This window comes from Ambystoma mexicanum, chromosome 12 (genome assembly GCF_040938575.1).
Source record: "Ambystoma mexicanum isolate Mex_15411 chromosome 12, UKY_AmexF1_1, whole genome shotgun sequence".
NCBI lineage: Eukaryota > Metazoa > Chordata > Amphibia > Caudata > Ambystomatidae > Ambystoma > Ambystoma mexicanum.
Window position 1 is genome coordinate 56,461,816 of NC_090936.1, and position 15,338 is coordinate 56,477,153.

Sequence of the window (15,338 nt, forward strand, 5' to 3'; positions counted from 1 at the left end):
GCAATCAGACTACAAGGAGACCAATGACATCCCTCCTTACTAAGAATCAGAATGAACACCTGCATGAGAGCCAGCGTCTGCACTTAAACGTAAATGAGAGGACCTCTCGGCTGCCCGTTCAGCACACCTAGCTCAATGCCGCTCTGGACGTCTCCCCTCAATCAAGATCACAACGAAGATCAACAAACACTTCACTGATTGCATGGGGACCAATAACATTCTTCCTTACTGACAATCAGACTACACAGAGAACAATAACATCCTTCTTTATTGGCAATCAGACTACAAGGCGACCAATAACATCCCTCCTTACTGGCAATCAGACTTCATGGAGACCAATAACATCCTTCCTTACTGGCAATCAGACTACAATGAGACCAATAACATCCCTCCTTACTGGGAATCAGACTACATGGAGAACAATAGCATCCTTCCTTACTGGCAATCAGACCACATAGAGAACCATGACATCCTTCCTTACTGGCAATCTGACTACATGGAGAACCATGACATCCTTCCTTACTGGCAATCTGACTACATGGAGAACCATTATATCCTTCCTTACTGGCAATCCGACTACATGGAGACCAAAAGCATCCTTCCTTACTGGCAATCAGACTACAAGGAGACCAATAACATCCTTCCTTACTGGCAATCGGACTACAAGGAGACCAATGACATCCCTCCTTACTGAGAATCAGAATGTACGCCTGCACGAGAGCCAGCGCCTGCATTTAAACGTAAATGAGAGGACCTCTCGGCTGCCTTGAATGAAGACCAACCATCCACCTTACAACTCCCAGACTTATGAGCGGCTCCAATACAGTAAAGCACCAGAATATCTTCAAGTGCCTTTCTAAATCGGCAGATGAATCTGAAATGGCACTGAAAAGGAGTGATTCTCCTGTATAAAACACAAAAGCACAAATGTGACAGTGAGATCATCTTGTTGCAATTCCTCGAAGCTCGCCAGATGGGTCTCCAAGCCCTTCTGGCTGCCCCCAATTGTTTTCCAAATCTACAATCACCCATGAGCACAATTCATCAAGTCACATCGCCTTTAGTACCAAATGTGTACAGTGGATACCAAGATCCATTTAATCCTCTAGGGCAGAGGTCTGCAGCCTTTGGCTCACCAGATGTTTTGGGCTACATGTCCCATCATCAGGACTAGGTCTGATGGTGGGACAGGTAGCTCAAAAACTTCTGATGGGACATGTGGACATCTACACCCCAACACTTCCAGTTTTCTGCTAAAGCCACCAAGATCTTGCTCCTTTTTGGGCCTACCTTTCCTTGTCCCTCTCCCAGTTGTCTGTTTGTTTTGTCTTGCTTTTTTCTGTGTCCCGATATCCCCACTGCCACCGGCCTGCAGTGCTTCCTGCAGTGATATCCTCTACGCCACCCTCCTGCTTGCCCCCACCTTCTCTTGCTGACAAGTTTGCATCTTCATTAAGAATCCTTCTTCCTCGGGAAATATCATTGCCTTGTTTTTTTTTTTATCCTTGGCACTTGCCTTTTGTCTTTCTTGCCTCCTTTGCGCCCTTTCTTTGCACAAGGTGTGCCAATGCGGCCTCATAAACAGGATGCCCTTACTTTCATGCCACAATATGTATTCTAAAGTAAGCCGCGTTTGCAGCCGCCCCAAGGAATGGTTCAAAACAGAGGTTCTCTTATTGGGAAGTGAAAACAATGCCACCATTTCCTTTAACTGGCCGCGTCCATTAGCCAGTAAACCCTGTATTGTCCGCAAGGCTGAAAAGTATGAATTCTGTGTAAATTACAGCACACCTTCATACGTTGGGTTTGCGCGGTGCCGAAGAGCACGAACATCGACCAAATTCTCAGAAAAGTCCTCATGCTACTGAACGCCAACCAACCGATGGAGCTGGCTCGGTGGCTGTTTATATCAACACCCTAGATAGTAGCATCCTCAGAGACCCAATCCAGAAATGACCGTGATTGCAAAGCAAGACAGCTAGAGCATTAACGCGCAACAGAGAGTACAATGTAAGAACAATGTCACTTCTGACCAAGGCGCAAGCTACATTTAGAAGCTAGCAACTCATCGCCCCTCCACCAGTAGCCTTTTCTCCTCCAATGCTTCTCTGATCAGTGAAAGAAGGTTCAAGGTAAGTATGGTGGTTGAACACTAAGCACAATGGGAACTACCCTGTAAAAATGATTTACTAGTTGCACTGGGATCTTAAAAGAGCCTCCCTTAGGTTTAAGAAAAAACAGAGCACTCGATTGCTAGAAGTACCATGGTATGACTCCCCAGACACTACACGAGAGGGACTAGTATGTCAGTAAGCTATTTGGCTGCCTCAATGCACTGACTCAGCCCAAACTATTTTTCTGGCTACAGCAAAAGCCCAGAAGGATTAACCACACATGCCCCCCACCGCCCCAAGTCTTCTGCTTTCTGGGGGAGATGATTAACAGCTTGTGACCCTATCAGTGATTTTGCCTGCCTGCCACCGTCACTGGTAAAGGGAGCACACTGAAGCCACTACCAGTACAAATACTGATTCAGTGTGTGATGCACACTGTGTGCTCTGTGCATCACAATTCTTTTAAATAAATAACTAAATGGATACATGACTAATGCAGTGTCTATTTTGACATTTGAGTTTGTATATAACTGTAAGAAACCCTACCAACAATTTTCCCCAAGGCTTATTTCTTTTAGCCTCTGAAAGAGATATATCGGCGATGCGCTGTTGAATGCCATTGCGGCATTCTCGCCTGGTTAAACCCTTGCTGCTTGGCTGTTCCTTGCCACTGATATTGTTGAACCAACTGACTCATTTTCTCGTACCCGTGTGGTTCTTAATCTACTTGATCTTAAATAATTAAATATATGCGATCTAGTCTCTTAGCCCACAAATATTCCATTTTTTGACGTCCAGATCAATTTGATAAATTGGCTTGCAGCTTCCACGTGCATTTGGAGTTCTTCGCGTTTCTAGGATTGCAACCAATCAATCAATCAATCAAATTATGTGTATTCGGATAAAGGAAACATCCGTCAAACACAAACAGTGCATCGCACAGAAAGATTGTAAACAAAATGCACCAATACACGTAATGGACAAAACCCTCCCCAGCACAAATTCATACATTCTCAAAACGAAAACATGAAAACCACACATTATCAAATGAATAAAATGCAGCGTCCTATGCCCGCAAAAAAAAAAAAAACCTTTCTTTTGTACATAGCAGCCTTCAGATAGGACAGGAGATCCCATGTCGTCAGTTCCGTTCCTGACGTCAAAAGGAGCATCATGGCGCCTCTATCCTGACGTAAATCCGTACATTTTAAGATCTGTAACATCGTCCGTTTTCTTATCTCCCCGTAGCCTGGACAAAACAATATAACATGTCTCAGACACACAGGGCCTCTGGGGTCATCCAGGCTATTTCTCTGTGTTTCCCCTCAGCAGTAAGCAATCAAATCTTACCCTAGTAATGAGCCAACTCGGATGCCTTTTCCCGGCCCCGACGAGATACGGCTGTAAGCTGGAGAGCCCACTAATAAGCCTGTGATAACAGTCGAGATACGTCACCCGTACTGCAAGGGCGCGTTTTGTTGCAATCCCCCGTGTCACTGCCTCCTTGTAGGTTCTTACTTCCAGCGACGATAACACTGCAACAGGAGGAAACTGGACAGGGACATCACACTGACGCAAAAAATACTTAACAGCCCTCAACCAGGATATTTTTTGCCCACTTATCCCTAATCAACGTATTTCTTAAGATGAAATGGCATAAGGTTGCAATCTTACTGCCCCATAGTCTGAGCCAAAAATAACTTGGGGCAGCTGCCCAATCATCGCCCCAAAAGGCCATCCCTAGTTCCCTGTGAACCGCGGCACAGGATTATGAACCGGGGAGGCCTAGAAGATTATTTTTTTAATGGTTTTCTTTACCCTGCTAGTCACCGGGCTTACAATGGCCCCACAAAGTGGCTAGGATTGCATTGACGATTTAGCATTTCAGAGAAATCTCTTGTTGGTAGATCTGTTATAGAACTGTTTTACAATGGTGGCCAGAGTATTGGTAAAGATCACATGAAATTGATTATTAAAACTGTCTGATCCTTGGAATTGTCTTAATTTTAAAGACAGTATAGCCCCAGACCTGTGAAGGAAATACATCTATTTTCAGAATTGGTGCTGTGTACTTTGATCACTGGGTCTCTAAACAAGTGTCCAAATCTTAAATTAATTATTGTGATATCAGTATTAGCCTGATGACGATAAATACATTTTGAGTGAAGTTCAATGTTATTTGTCAATAAGACCCCGGTCTCTTTGCCTTTTAGCCTGTCAAGAAGACACTTGGAGTTGCCATCACCTGGCGCAGATGACTCTCTAAGGTAAACAAACTGTTTTCATCTTTCTTTTCATGTCAACACATGCAGATAATGAATAGCACACGTGTGCCCTCTCCTCAAATGATTGACTAACTTTGGCCTCAAAGGCCTCCAGAGACTTTGATTTAATTTCAACTTTTGAGATGTAACATGCATTTGTCCTTTTTGTGAAATAAATCGGCCTCACTGGTATGCGTTCAGGTTTTATAATGGCAACCTGCATTCTTACTGCTTTGCTATTTATGTGTTGTTAATTGACGTGTTATTTCCAATTGTAGCTTATTAATTCATGTGTTTTGTCTCTGAGGATGCGTAGTGCCTGTAGTCTCCACGTTGTGCAATGCTTTGCTTGGGATGACGGGACACGTGTTATTGTGACAGGTGCATGGGCGGATAAGAGGATGTGACATTAAATAATGTAGGTGCATCTCCTTTGGTGTAACCATCTCCTTCAGTGGGAACTATGTGGGGTTGGGATTGAGTATAACCCCGCCCTGGGGTTTTCGTAATCACTCCCTAAATATCCAAAGGACCGGGGTCCCGTGCTAATCTTTAAGCGCTGGCCTCTTCCTTTGCTCTGTCTGCTATCCCTATATTTCCAAAGGACCATGGTCCCGTGCTAATCTTTAAGCGCCGGCCTAATCCTTTGCTCTGTCTGCTATCCCTATATTTCCAAAGGACCATGGTCCCGTGCTAATCTTTAAGCGCCGGCCTAATCCTTTGCTCTGTCTGCGATCCCTAAATATCCAAAGGACCGTGGTCCTGTACTAATCTTTAAGCGCCGGCCTCTTCCTTTGCTCTGTCTGCTCTCCCTAAATATCCAAAGTATAGTGGCCCCATACTAATCTTTAAGCACCGGCCTCTTCCTTTGTTCTGTCTGCTCTCCCTAAATATCCAAAAGACCATGGTCCCGTACTAATGTTTAAGCACAGGCCTCTTCCTTTGCTCTGTCTGCTTTCCTTAAATATCCTTAGGACTGTGGTCCTGTACTAATCTTTAAGTGCCGGCCTCTTCCTTTGCTCTGTCTGCTATCTCTAAATATCCAAAGAGCCCTGGTCCCGTACTAATCTTTAAGGGCCGGCCTCTTCCTTTGCTCTGTCTGTTATCCCTAAATATCCAAAGAGCCGTGGTCCCGTACTAATCTTTAAGCACCGGCCTCTTCCTTTGCTCTGTCTGCTATCCCTAAATTTCCAAAGGACTGTGCTCCCTTACTAATCCTTAAGCACCAGCCTCTTCCTTTGCTCTGTCAGCTATCCCTAAATATCCAAAGAGCCGTGGTCCCGTACTAATCTTTAAGCGCCGGCCTCATCCTTTGCTCTGTCTGCTATCCCCAAATATCCAAAGGACAGTGGTCCCGTACTAATCTTTAAGCACCGGTCTCTTCCTTTGATCGGTCTGCTATCCCTAAATATCCAAAGGGCTGTGGTCCCGTACTAATCTTTAAGCACCGGTCTCTTCCTTTGATCGGTCTGCTATCCCTAAATATCCAAAGGGCTGTGGTCTCGCACTAATCTTTAAGCGCCGGCCTCTTCCTTTGCTCTGTCTGCTCTCCCTAAATATCCAAAGGATAGTGGTCCCATACTAATCTTTAAGCACCGGCCTCTTCCTTTGTTCTGTCTGCTCTCCCTAAATATCCAAAAGACCATGGTCCCGTACTAATCTTTAAGCACCGGCCCCTTCCTTTGCTCTGTCTGCTTTCCTTAAATATCCAAAGGACTGTGGTCCTGTACTAATCTTTAAGTGCCGCCTCTTCCTTTGATCTGTCTGCTATCTCTAAATATCCAAAGAGCCCTGGCCCCGTACTAATCTTTAAGGGCTGGCCTCTTCCTTTGCTCTGTCTGTTATCCCACAATATCCAAAGAGCCGTGATCCCGTACTAATCTTTAAGCACCAGCCTCTTCCTTTGCTCTGTCTGCTATCCCTAAATTTCCAAAGGACTGTGCTCCCTTACTAATCCTTAAGCGCCGGCCTCTTCCTTTGCTCTGTCAGCTATCCCTAAATATCCAAAGGACCGTGGTCCCGTGCTAATCTTTAAGCGCCGGCCTCTTCCTTTGCTCTGTCTGCTCTCCCTAAATATCCAAAGGACCGTGGTCCTGTACTAATCTTTAAGCGCCGGCCTCTTCCTTTGCTCTGTCTGCTATCCCTAAATATCCAAAGGACTGTGGTCTCGTACTAATCTTTAAGCGCCGGCCTCTTCCTTTGCTCTGTCTGCTCTCCCTAAATATCCAAAGGATAGTGGTCCCATACTAATCTTTAAGCACTGGCCTCTTCCTTTGCTCTGTCTGCTTTCCTTAAATATCCAAAGGACTGTGGTCCCGTACTAATCTTTAAGCACCGGTCTCTTCCTTTGATCAGTCTGCTATCCCTAAATATCCAAAGGGCTGTGGTCTCGCACTAATCTTTAAGCGCTGGCCTCTTCCTTTGCTCTGTCTGCTATCCCTAAATAGCCAAAGGACCGTGGTCCCGTACTAATCTTTAAGCGTCGGCCTCTTCCTTTGCTCTGTCTGCTATCCCTAAATATCCAAAGGACCGTGGTCCCGTACTAATCTTAAAGCACCGGCCTCTTCCTTTGATCTGTCTGCTATCCCTAAATATCCAAAGGACCGTGGTCCCATACTAATCTTTAAGCGCCAGCCTCTTCCTTTGCTATGTCTGCTATCCCTAAATATCCAAAGGGCTGTGGTCCCGTTCTAATCTTTAAGCGCTGGCCTCTTCTTTTGCTCTGTCTGCTATCCCTAAATATCCAAAGGACCGTGGTCCCGTACTAATATTTAAGCGCCGGCCTCTTCCTTTGCTCTGTCTTCTATCCCTAAATATCCAAAGGACTGTGGTCCCGTACTAATCTTTAAGCGCCGGCCTCTTCTTTTGATCTGTCTGCTATCCCTAAATATCCAAAGACCGTGCTCCAGTACCAATCTTTAAGCACCGGCCTCTCCCTTTGCTCGGTCTGCTATCCCTAAATATCCAAAGGACCGTGCTCCTGTACTAATCTTTAAGCACCGGCCTCTCCCTTTGCTCTGTCTACTATCTCAAGAACGACCTTTTGGAGATAATTGGGAGCACTGCAAAAGCACCTGTTACTGTACTATTCTCTCCATCACATAACATCAGCTTCTCAGATTGGACATTTAAAATGTTGGTTTTGCGTATACCTCGCACATACACGATGACTATTAATTATGTTGACATCAATTTGTTTTTGTCATCAATATTTATGACAATGGATCAAGCTGCTTCTTTTGTTTTCTTTTTGCATTAAATTAAGTTATTCAGCTCTCTATATCTGTGCACGCTAATCGCCCTGAACCAGGTATTTATACAGGCCAAATACGTTAGGTCAACCAGACACGCCTTTAGTGTGGAAGGCCCTGATTCCATCAATTATATTTCTTGAATCCCTGCAACGCGGACTCCCAGTTTCCTTAAAAGGAGCTGACATTGGGGGGTTTCTTAACTTGATTGCTTTCTACCTTGTATACTAATCATTTTTCCAGGCGGGTGTCTCAGTGGTGTTTACTGGTCCTTTTTGCAGTAGGGTCTTCTTGTGATCAGATTTCATAAAGGAAGCTAGAGCTCCTTTCTTACATGTGACAACACTGAACAGAAACAGTGGCATTTCCATAACTACCGGCTATAGCTTTGCAAAGTTAAGTGCTATCTATAAACCGCAGCCCCACGACAGGGGATCTTAATGACAGTGGTAAGAAACGTAGGTTTGAATTAAGAGGTGGAATGTGTGACAGTAGAAAGGGTCGCCTTTGATATTGACCGTACAAGAATCAATTCTGAGGGGGAAATATTTGTAAGGGTAGTGGACCATGGTCTTCTTTTCACCCTAGGTATTACATATATTTTGAGGCAGGGAGCAGCCTTATTGCACTTTCCCAGGCTGAGAAAACATTTGGAAAAAGAGCACTGATGTTTATTTTCTGGTGTCTGCCTCAGTGTTGTTTTAATATCATTGTGCATTGCACTGTTGCACTTTAGAAATTCCTACACAAATAACAAAATAATTCAATGTATTTATTTTCCAATTTGCAACAAAAAATGGATAGCCGATCCACATAGTCTAGGGTGTTATGACACATGTTAGAAAACAGTATTGTGATTGAATAGTGTGATTAGTAGGGCGAAGAGGCTATTTGACCAGAACATAGAGTTAATAGTAGGACAATCTTTATCACTTGCTGACATGAGTCTATTTGTCTCACTTATATATTCATGTAAGCTGACATATGTTTCGGCCTACATTTTACAATTTTTATTACTGGCCTTCATGAGGACAATATGATGGAGAAATGAAAAGTCGTACAGTGCTGTGGATTTATTTATTAGGGTTTGTTTCTTAGTCTATTTTTCTTTCCAGTGGAAAAGTTCATATTTAGGGCCACAATGGCACCAAGAGAAGAAGACTTATTTATGCACATAAGCAATATTTTTTCAAAGTTATTGGAACATGTAATATTAAAGGGCAGTACAATAAAGTAAGACGAGCGGTTCATCACTAATGTTTCATTGATAAGGTACATTTTTTGATAATTCACTGCAGTACGCAGCTTGTGAGATATTGTTTGCTCAGCTGCAGAGAAACTAGTTAGGATAGCACAATGAAAAGAGCTGTTTCTCATAAAGGTTGGGCAATATATTGCAATCTTTTTTCAGTGCATTCTAGCTGAATTTCGCAGCCACGTTAATTCAAAGAAGGAAAAGGTGACTTATTCCTTTGCTTGAGTTGCTTTGTAAAAATAGCTCTTAGCATACAATTAAAAGGTAGGGATCGGAATTTCAAGTGGTCTTTGATTCTAAGCCAATGCTTAAGGTAAAAATTTAATTTGAAAATGCGAGTGAGTTCTTATATTGCACTTTCTCGTGCTGCTCAGCGCGTCTTGCTTCAAGACAAGTGCGTTACACCCGAGCTATCTTCCTGGCATAGGTAGATCTGTAATGTTTGCATAGTCACAGAATGATATTAGGTGTAAAGGCACATGCTATCCCTTGTGTTTCCAATTGGGCAGTGGGCTTTTTCAAGGCTATCGGCACATTTACATCTACACAGAAGGGTAATAGGTCCTAAAAGCTAGTAAACAGGACTCTTTGACAAATGTGTCTTTGTGATGTGTTAATTGAACACAGAATTATGTAATAAAAAACCTGTTGGAAGAGATTGAGAATTTTTAGAGGAAACCAATAAAACGTCCAATTTAGCGTTTAGTTATAGATTGGACTGTATTGTTGCGGGAAACTTTATACTGAATAAGTGACTTGATACCACAAATGAAGAACCAATTCAGTTATACCAAACTTTCATGCCTAGATGGAAACATGTTGTATAGCCTTAGAAAAGCCCAAGGGGCGAAACCCGTATAGGCAACCAGACATACATGTGCCTGAAGCTAAACCTAGGATGGTTTAATATTTCTGTTGCAAATTTAATTTATATTAAAAGGTCTTATGACTTTTATTTATTTTAACATATGTTATTGTTAAAAATCTGTTTTTTTATAGTATTCATTACAATTATTAAACTCAATTCTTTTAGAATCATAGTGCCTTGTGTGCTTGTATAGCCTGTGACCTGTAGCCCTAGAAGTGTAGTCTTTACAGTAGATCGGTCTACGTTCAGATCAAGTATAGCATTAAAAGCACGTCCTGGATGGAAGCCATTGTCTGAAAAATATCTCTTTTACATGGGTTTTGCTGTTTATTTGGCTACTAGATGGATAACAAAGAGTGGTCATTTTACTGTTATTCTATGTGCACAACCAGTAGTTGACCTTGTGGGTCCCTGTTCACCACACTGACCTTACCTCCCATCTACCAACCTTTATGCCCTCAGTTGCTGATGACTTGAAGAAGATCGCCATGGACCGTAGGAATTGTATTATTACCAATGCGGAGACCTCAGTGGGATATGAACCTCGAGAGGCCCTGGGGTATTAGGTTCTGGCATGGTTACGCCAAAAGACTGGGCCAGGTGTCGTGAGACTGACAGACTTGAAACGTATTCGTAGGATTAAGATCAAGCAATGGTGCGCTCAGGACGGCAGGGAGTGTATACTGGTGGGTTGCGGCACCAGTAACTTGCCATCTTATTTGTCCATCTGTAGTGACTTGTGTCAGAACTGAAGATCGTTGATGATTTCGCTAATTGCTTTATTACTCACGGATTCTGTATTTTATTGTTTTTTGGGTATTGTTTTTTAATTGTTTTATGTTGCGCTCTGAGGCCTGGGGGCGTGTTGGAGCACTGCAAAAAAATAAAATAATTCCTAGATTTTTTGTTTTTTGTTTTAATCACGTACCTGAGTTTAATTTGTAAGCGCGGATCCGGGATTCGAACCTCTGTTGCTCTGCATGGCCTTGCTTCCAAGACCAGTGCATTGCCCCTGTTCTATCCTCTGTAAAATAGGTCCTGTTGTTTTCAAACCAGAGGTGGCAATGAATTGGAGAAAGTTCCATTTTGACCATAACCTCACACATACAATTCATTACACAATAATAGCGAGTGGCGTATTCTATAGCAGTGACAAGGTTTGCTAAATATGTCCAAGACAGTGGTACGTTGTTACATAGACTATCATTTTGTAACCCACAATGTGGTCCACTCCATTTGGTCACCAGGTGCTCTTTTTTGTCAAGGGGACGTTCCCCATAAGATCCCCTCCATAAACCACCCCCTAAACCACTCCACCTCTCTACTCCCCTATCCACACAAACCCACATATATGTTTATAGTGTTTATAACGAGGTCCCTTTCCTCGTTTGCATATTAGTCATTAATTTTTCCCTGTTTTGGTTTAATTGTATTTTTTTAATATATATATGTTGTGTGTTTAGGGGTAGGAGATTAGTGGGTGGCAGGGTGAGGTGGTGGGGGTAGGTTAGATGAGGGGGTGGGGAAAAACACCCCCATTTAAAAAAACAAAATGGACCAAAACGTCCATGGGAAAAATGCACAATCAATGTAAAAACGAGGAAAGTAACCTCGTTAGAAACACATACAACCATATACATATATGTATTTGGTTAAATCGACCAGATTGTAGACTGGTCTATGTAACAATGGAAATCGGTTATAGTGAGGGCCTCAAATTCAATTATTGGGTAATGGCAGAGGCGGTGCTAGGGTGGGGCAAGTGTGCTATAACCCCGGGTCTTTTGGCTGTAGCCCCAGATAGAAGCTTAGGGGCTATAACCAAAAGGCTAGCTCGCCCCGAGTCCCGACAGTCCCGACATTAGCGTACCCCCAGATCTTTTCCAGACCTAGCAACACATCTGTGTAATGGATCTTGCGAGGATGGAGTTTCCGGCTTATGTATGTGGTCGGTTTTGCTTACCCATCTTCCACTTGGGGTAGTACAGCCCCTGTACTCCTACTCCTACGGAAGAGGAGCCTGTTTGCAAAATAAACTCTAGAGAAGTCTGGCATAATGGGATCCGGGCTCCTACAGCGGGCTTCTTTCACTTGATCAAAAGCAGCCTGATCTTTAACCCACCCCCCTGAATGATGTGGGGACAGGTTTTTTTTGTTTGTTTGTCTGCAAGTGGTCCTGCTGTATCAGAAACATTGGGACTGTACTGCCAATATTACCTGCCCTACTAAACCCAGTAATGCCCGAATATAATGTTTTGTGATGGGTCTTTGGACCTGTTGAACGGCTTCCACTTGAGCTTTTTCGGGCCATACCTGACCACTTCCCACCTGAAAACCTAGATACTCGACAGATGGGCGGGCGAGAGGGCACTTGGCCATTAGGTGAGCTTTACTCAATTAGTCACATACATGGATCAAGTGTCATAGGTGCTGTGTTCCTTCCAGCTTGCACTACGGACAATGATATACAGACCTCTGCAGCTTGCACTATGGAGAACGATATACAGATCTGTGCAGCTTGCACTATGGACAATGATATACAAACCAATGATATACAGACCTGTGCCGCTAGCACTATGGACAACGATATACAGACCTCTGTATATCGTTGTCCATAGTGCAAGCTGTAGACTAGTTATGGATAACGTTATACAGACCTGTGCAGCTTGCACTTTGGACAATATACACACCTGTGCAGCTTGCACTATGGCCAATGTTATACAGACCTGTGTAGCTTGCATTATGGACACCGATATAGAGACCTGTGCAGCTTGCACTATGGACAACGATATGCAGACTAGTTATGGATAACGTTATACAGACCTGAGCAGCTTGCACTATGGACAAGGTTATACAGACCTGAGCAGCTTGCACTATGGAAAAGGTTATACAGACCTGTGCAGCTTGCACTATGGACAAGGTTATACAGACCTGAGCAGCTTGCACTATGGACAAGGTTATACAGACCTGTGCAGCTTGCACTATGGACAAAGTTATACAGACCTGAGCAGCTTGCACTATGGACAAGGTTACACAGACCTGAGCAGCTTGCAGTATGGACAAGGTTATACAGACCTGTGCAGCTTGCACTATGGACAAGGTTATACAGACCTGTGCAGCTTGCACTATGGACAAGGTTATGCAGACCTCTGCAGCTGGCACTATGGACAACAATATACACACCTTTGCGGCTTGCACTATGGACAACGATATGCAGACTAGTTATGGATAACGTTATACAGACCTGTGCAGCTTGCACTTTGGACAATATACACACCTGTGCAGCTTGCACTATGGCCAATGTTATACAGACCTGTGTAGCTTGCATTATGGACACCGATATAGAGACCTGTGCAGCTTGCACTATGGACAACGATATGCAGACTAGTTATGGATAACGTTATACAGACCTGAGCAGCTTGCACTATGGACAAGGTTATACAGACCTGAGCAGCTTGCACTATGGACAAGGTTATACAGACCTGTGCAGCTTGCACTATGGACAAGGTTATACAGACCTGAGCAGCTTGCACTATGGACAAGGTTATACAGACCTGTGCAGCTTGCACTATGGACAAAGTTATACAGACCTGAGCAGCTTGCACTATGGACAAGGTTACACAGACCTGAGCAGCTTGCAGTATGGACAAGGTTATACAGACCTGTGCAGCTTGCACTATGGACAAGGTTATACAGACCTGTGCAGCTTGCACTATGGACAAGGTTATGCAGACCTCTGCAGCTGGCACTATGGACAACAATATACACACCTTTGCGGCTTGCACTATGGACAACGATATGCAGACTAGTTATGGATAACGTTATACAGACCTGTGCAGCTGGCACTATGGACAACAATATACACACCTGTGCAGCTTGCACTATGGATAACGATATGAAGACTAGTTATGGATAACGTTATACAGACCTGAGCAGCTTGCACTATGGACAAGGTTATACAGACCTGTGCAGGTTGCACTATGGACAAGGTTATACAGACCTGTGCAGCTTGCACTATGGACACGGTTATACAGACCTGAGCAGCTTGCACTATGGACAAGGTTATACAGATCTGTGCAGCTTGCACTATGGACAAGGTTATACAGACCTGTGCAGCTTGCACTATAGACAAGGTTATACAGACCTGTGCGGCTAGCACTATGGACCAGGTTATACAGACCCGTGTACAGAGCTCGCGGCCTTCCTGTCTGCGCTCTCCGAAGCAACAGCAAAGCTACTTTGCATTTATCCTTCCTCCCCACTAACCTCCCCCTCCCCTCTTTCAGAGGCAGCGGAGTACTTGCTGACCGTGCACATGGCAATGGAAGGCGGTGTACATGTAACCTCGTATGCACTTCGATGTCTTCCTAACGACGCATGCAAACCGTGCTTAGACCGTGAAGGTGTTAGGTGTGTGTGCACTGTACACACAGAGACACACACACACAGTTCTGCTATGCATAATCGGACCATTTCGTGTGCCAGTGGGAGACTTCAAAGGCAAGTCTATAATACCACATGCGGTTTACTTGGAAGAACCTGCTCGCGACCGCCCTCGGACTTGGGGGGCCTCTGTTTTGTCTCCGTACCAATAGTGGACATGATTGAAAACCTTAGGCCGCATGAAAGCGCCCCTCAAGGTGAGGAGAGGGGTTCAAAGGGCCGTTCTGCCAGGGGCCGTCACAAAAAAGCTGTTTATTTTGATGGCGGGCACCCGGGCACTTACTTGACAGATTGCGCCCTGTGGGGGTTAGGGTGTCGCTGAGGTTAGAGGCCCGGGTTTTCTGTTGCTATGAGCTGCCCACCGAGCGCCCACTGTTCGGGGCGTATAGGATCGCAGTGGGGGGGTGGAAAGGGAAGCCCCCGTCCCCCCCCCCCGCCGAGTATTTAGTGCTTAATAGCCCCTTGGCTGCAGCGGTGCAGTGTGCGGAAGTTACTCTGATTAGGCGCGGTCAATCAGGCCGCACAATGCGAGCTGTCGCTCCCCACTCAGCCCTGAAGTGCAGAACAAAGCCATTGTGCTGAGCCCGGCTCTCCTAGCGCTTGCAGTTGCAGTCCCGGCGCCAAGGCGCTACCTCCGCCCTCGCCCGTGCGCCAGAGAGGTACTGGGAGACAGGAAGGCGCACGTGGCATTTCAGCAGGGACACACACATATTTATAAATCATTGGCAAGGGACAGTGATGCTGCTGGGGCACAAACCCCCAATATACTCAACCTTTTAAGAGGCGAGCTCTCTGTAAACACACCTGTCTGTGATTGTCACGCGCTCCCGCTCTGCACTAGTCTGCCTTCCTATGTTGACCTCTCTTCTGCTACCCCCCTCCCCCCCCCCGCATGGCAGGGGTCTGCAACCGTTGGCTCTCCAGATGCTTTGAACTACAACTCCCACTAGCCCTGGCCAGCATGGTCAATGGCGAGGGATCATGGGAGCTGTAGTCCAGAAATCTGGTGATCCACAGGTGGCAGATCCCTGCTCTAGCTGCTCTAGCCGATAATCCCCCTCTCTCTCTTATACATCCATCGCTCTTGCTACCTGCCTGTCCCTCCCTCCCTCCCTCCCTCCCTCCCTCCCTCCCTCCCTCCCT

At 44.9% G+C, this 15,338-nt stretch overlaps 1 protein-coding gene across 23 annotated transcripts in view; it reads left to right on the plus strand.

The window, feature by feature from the left end:
• The window catches only part of NRCAM (neuronal cell adhesion molecule), a 731,897-nt gene that overhangs the window by 322,191 nt on the left and 394,368 nt on the right, over positions 1 to 15,338 (plus strand). For all 23 annotated transcript variants that reach the window (XM_069627974.1, XM_069627975.1, XM_069627972.1 and 20 more), the window contains one exon: positions 4,328 to 4,381. The gene's annotated coding sequence lies outside the window, so the exon portion shown is untranslated. The remainder of the gene's footprint in view (positions 1 to 4,327; positions 4,382 to 15,338) is intronic.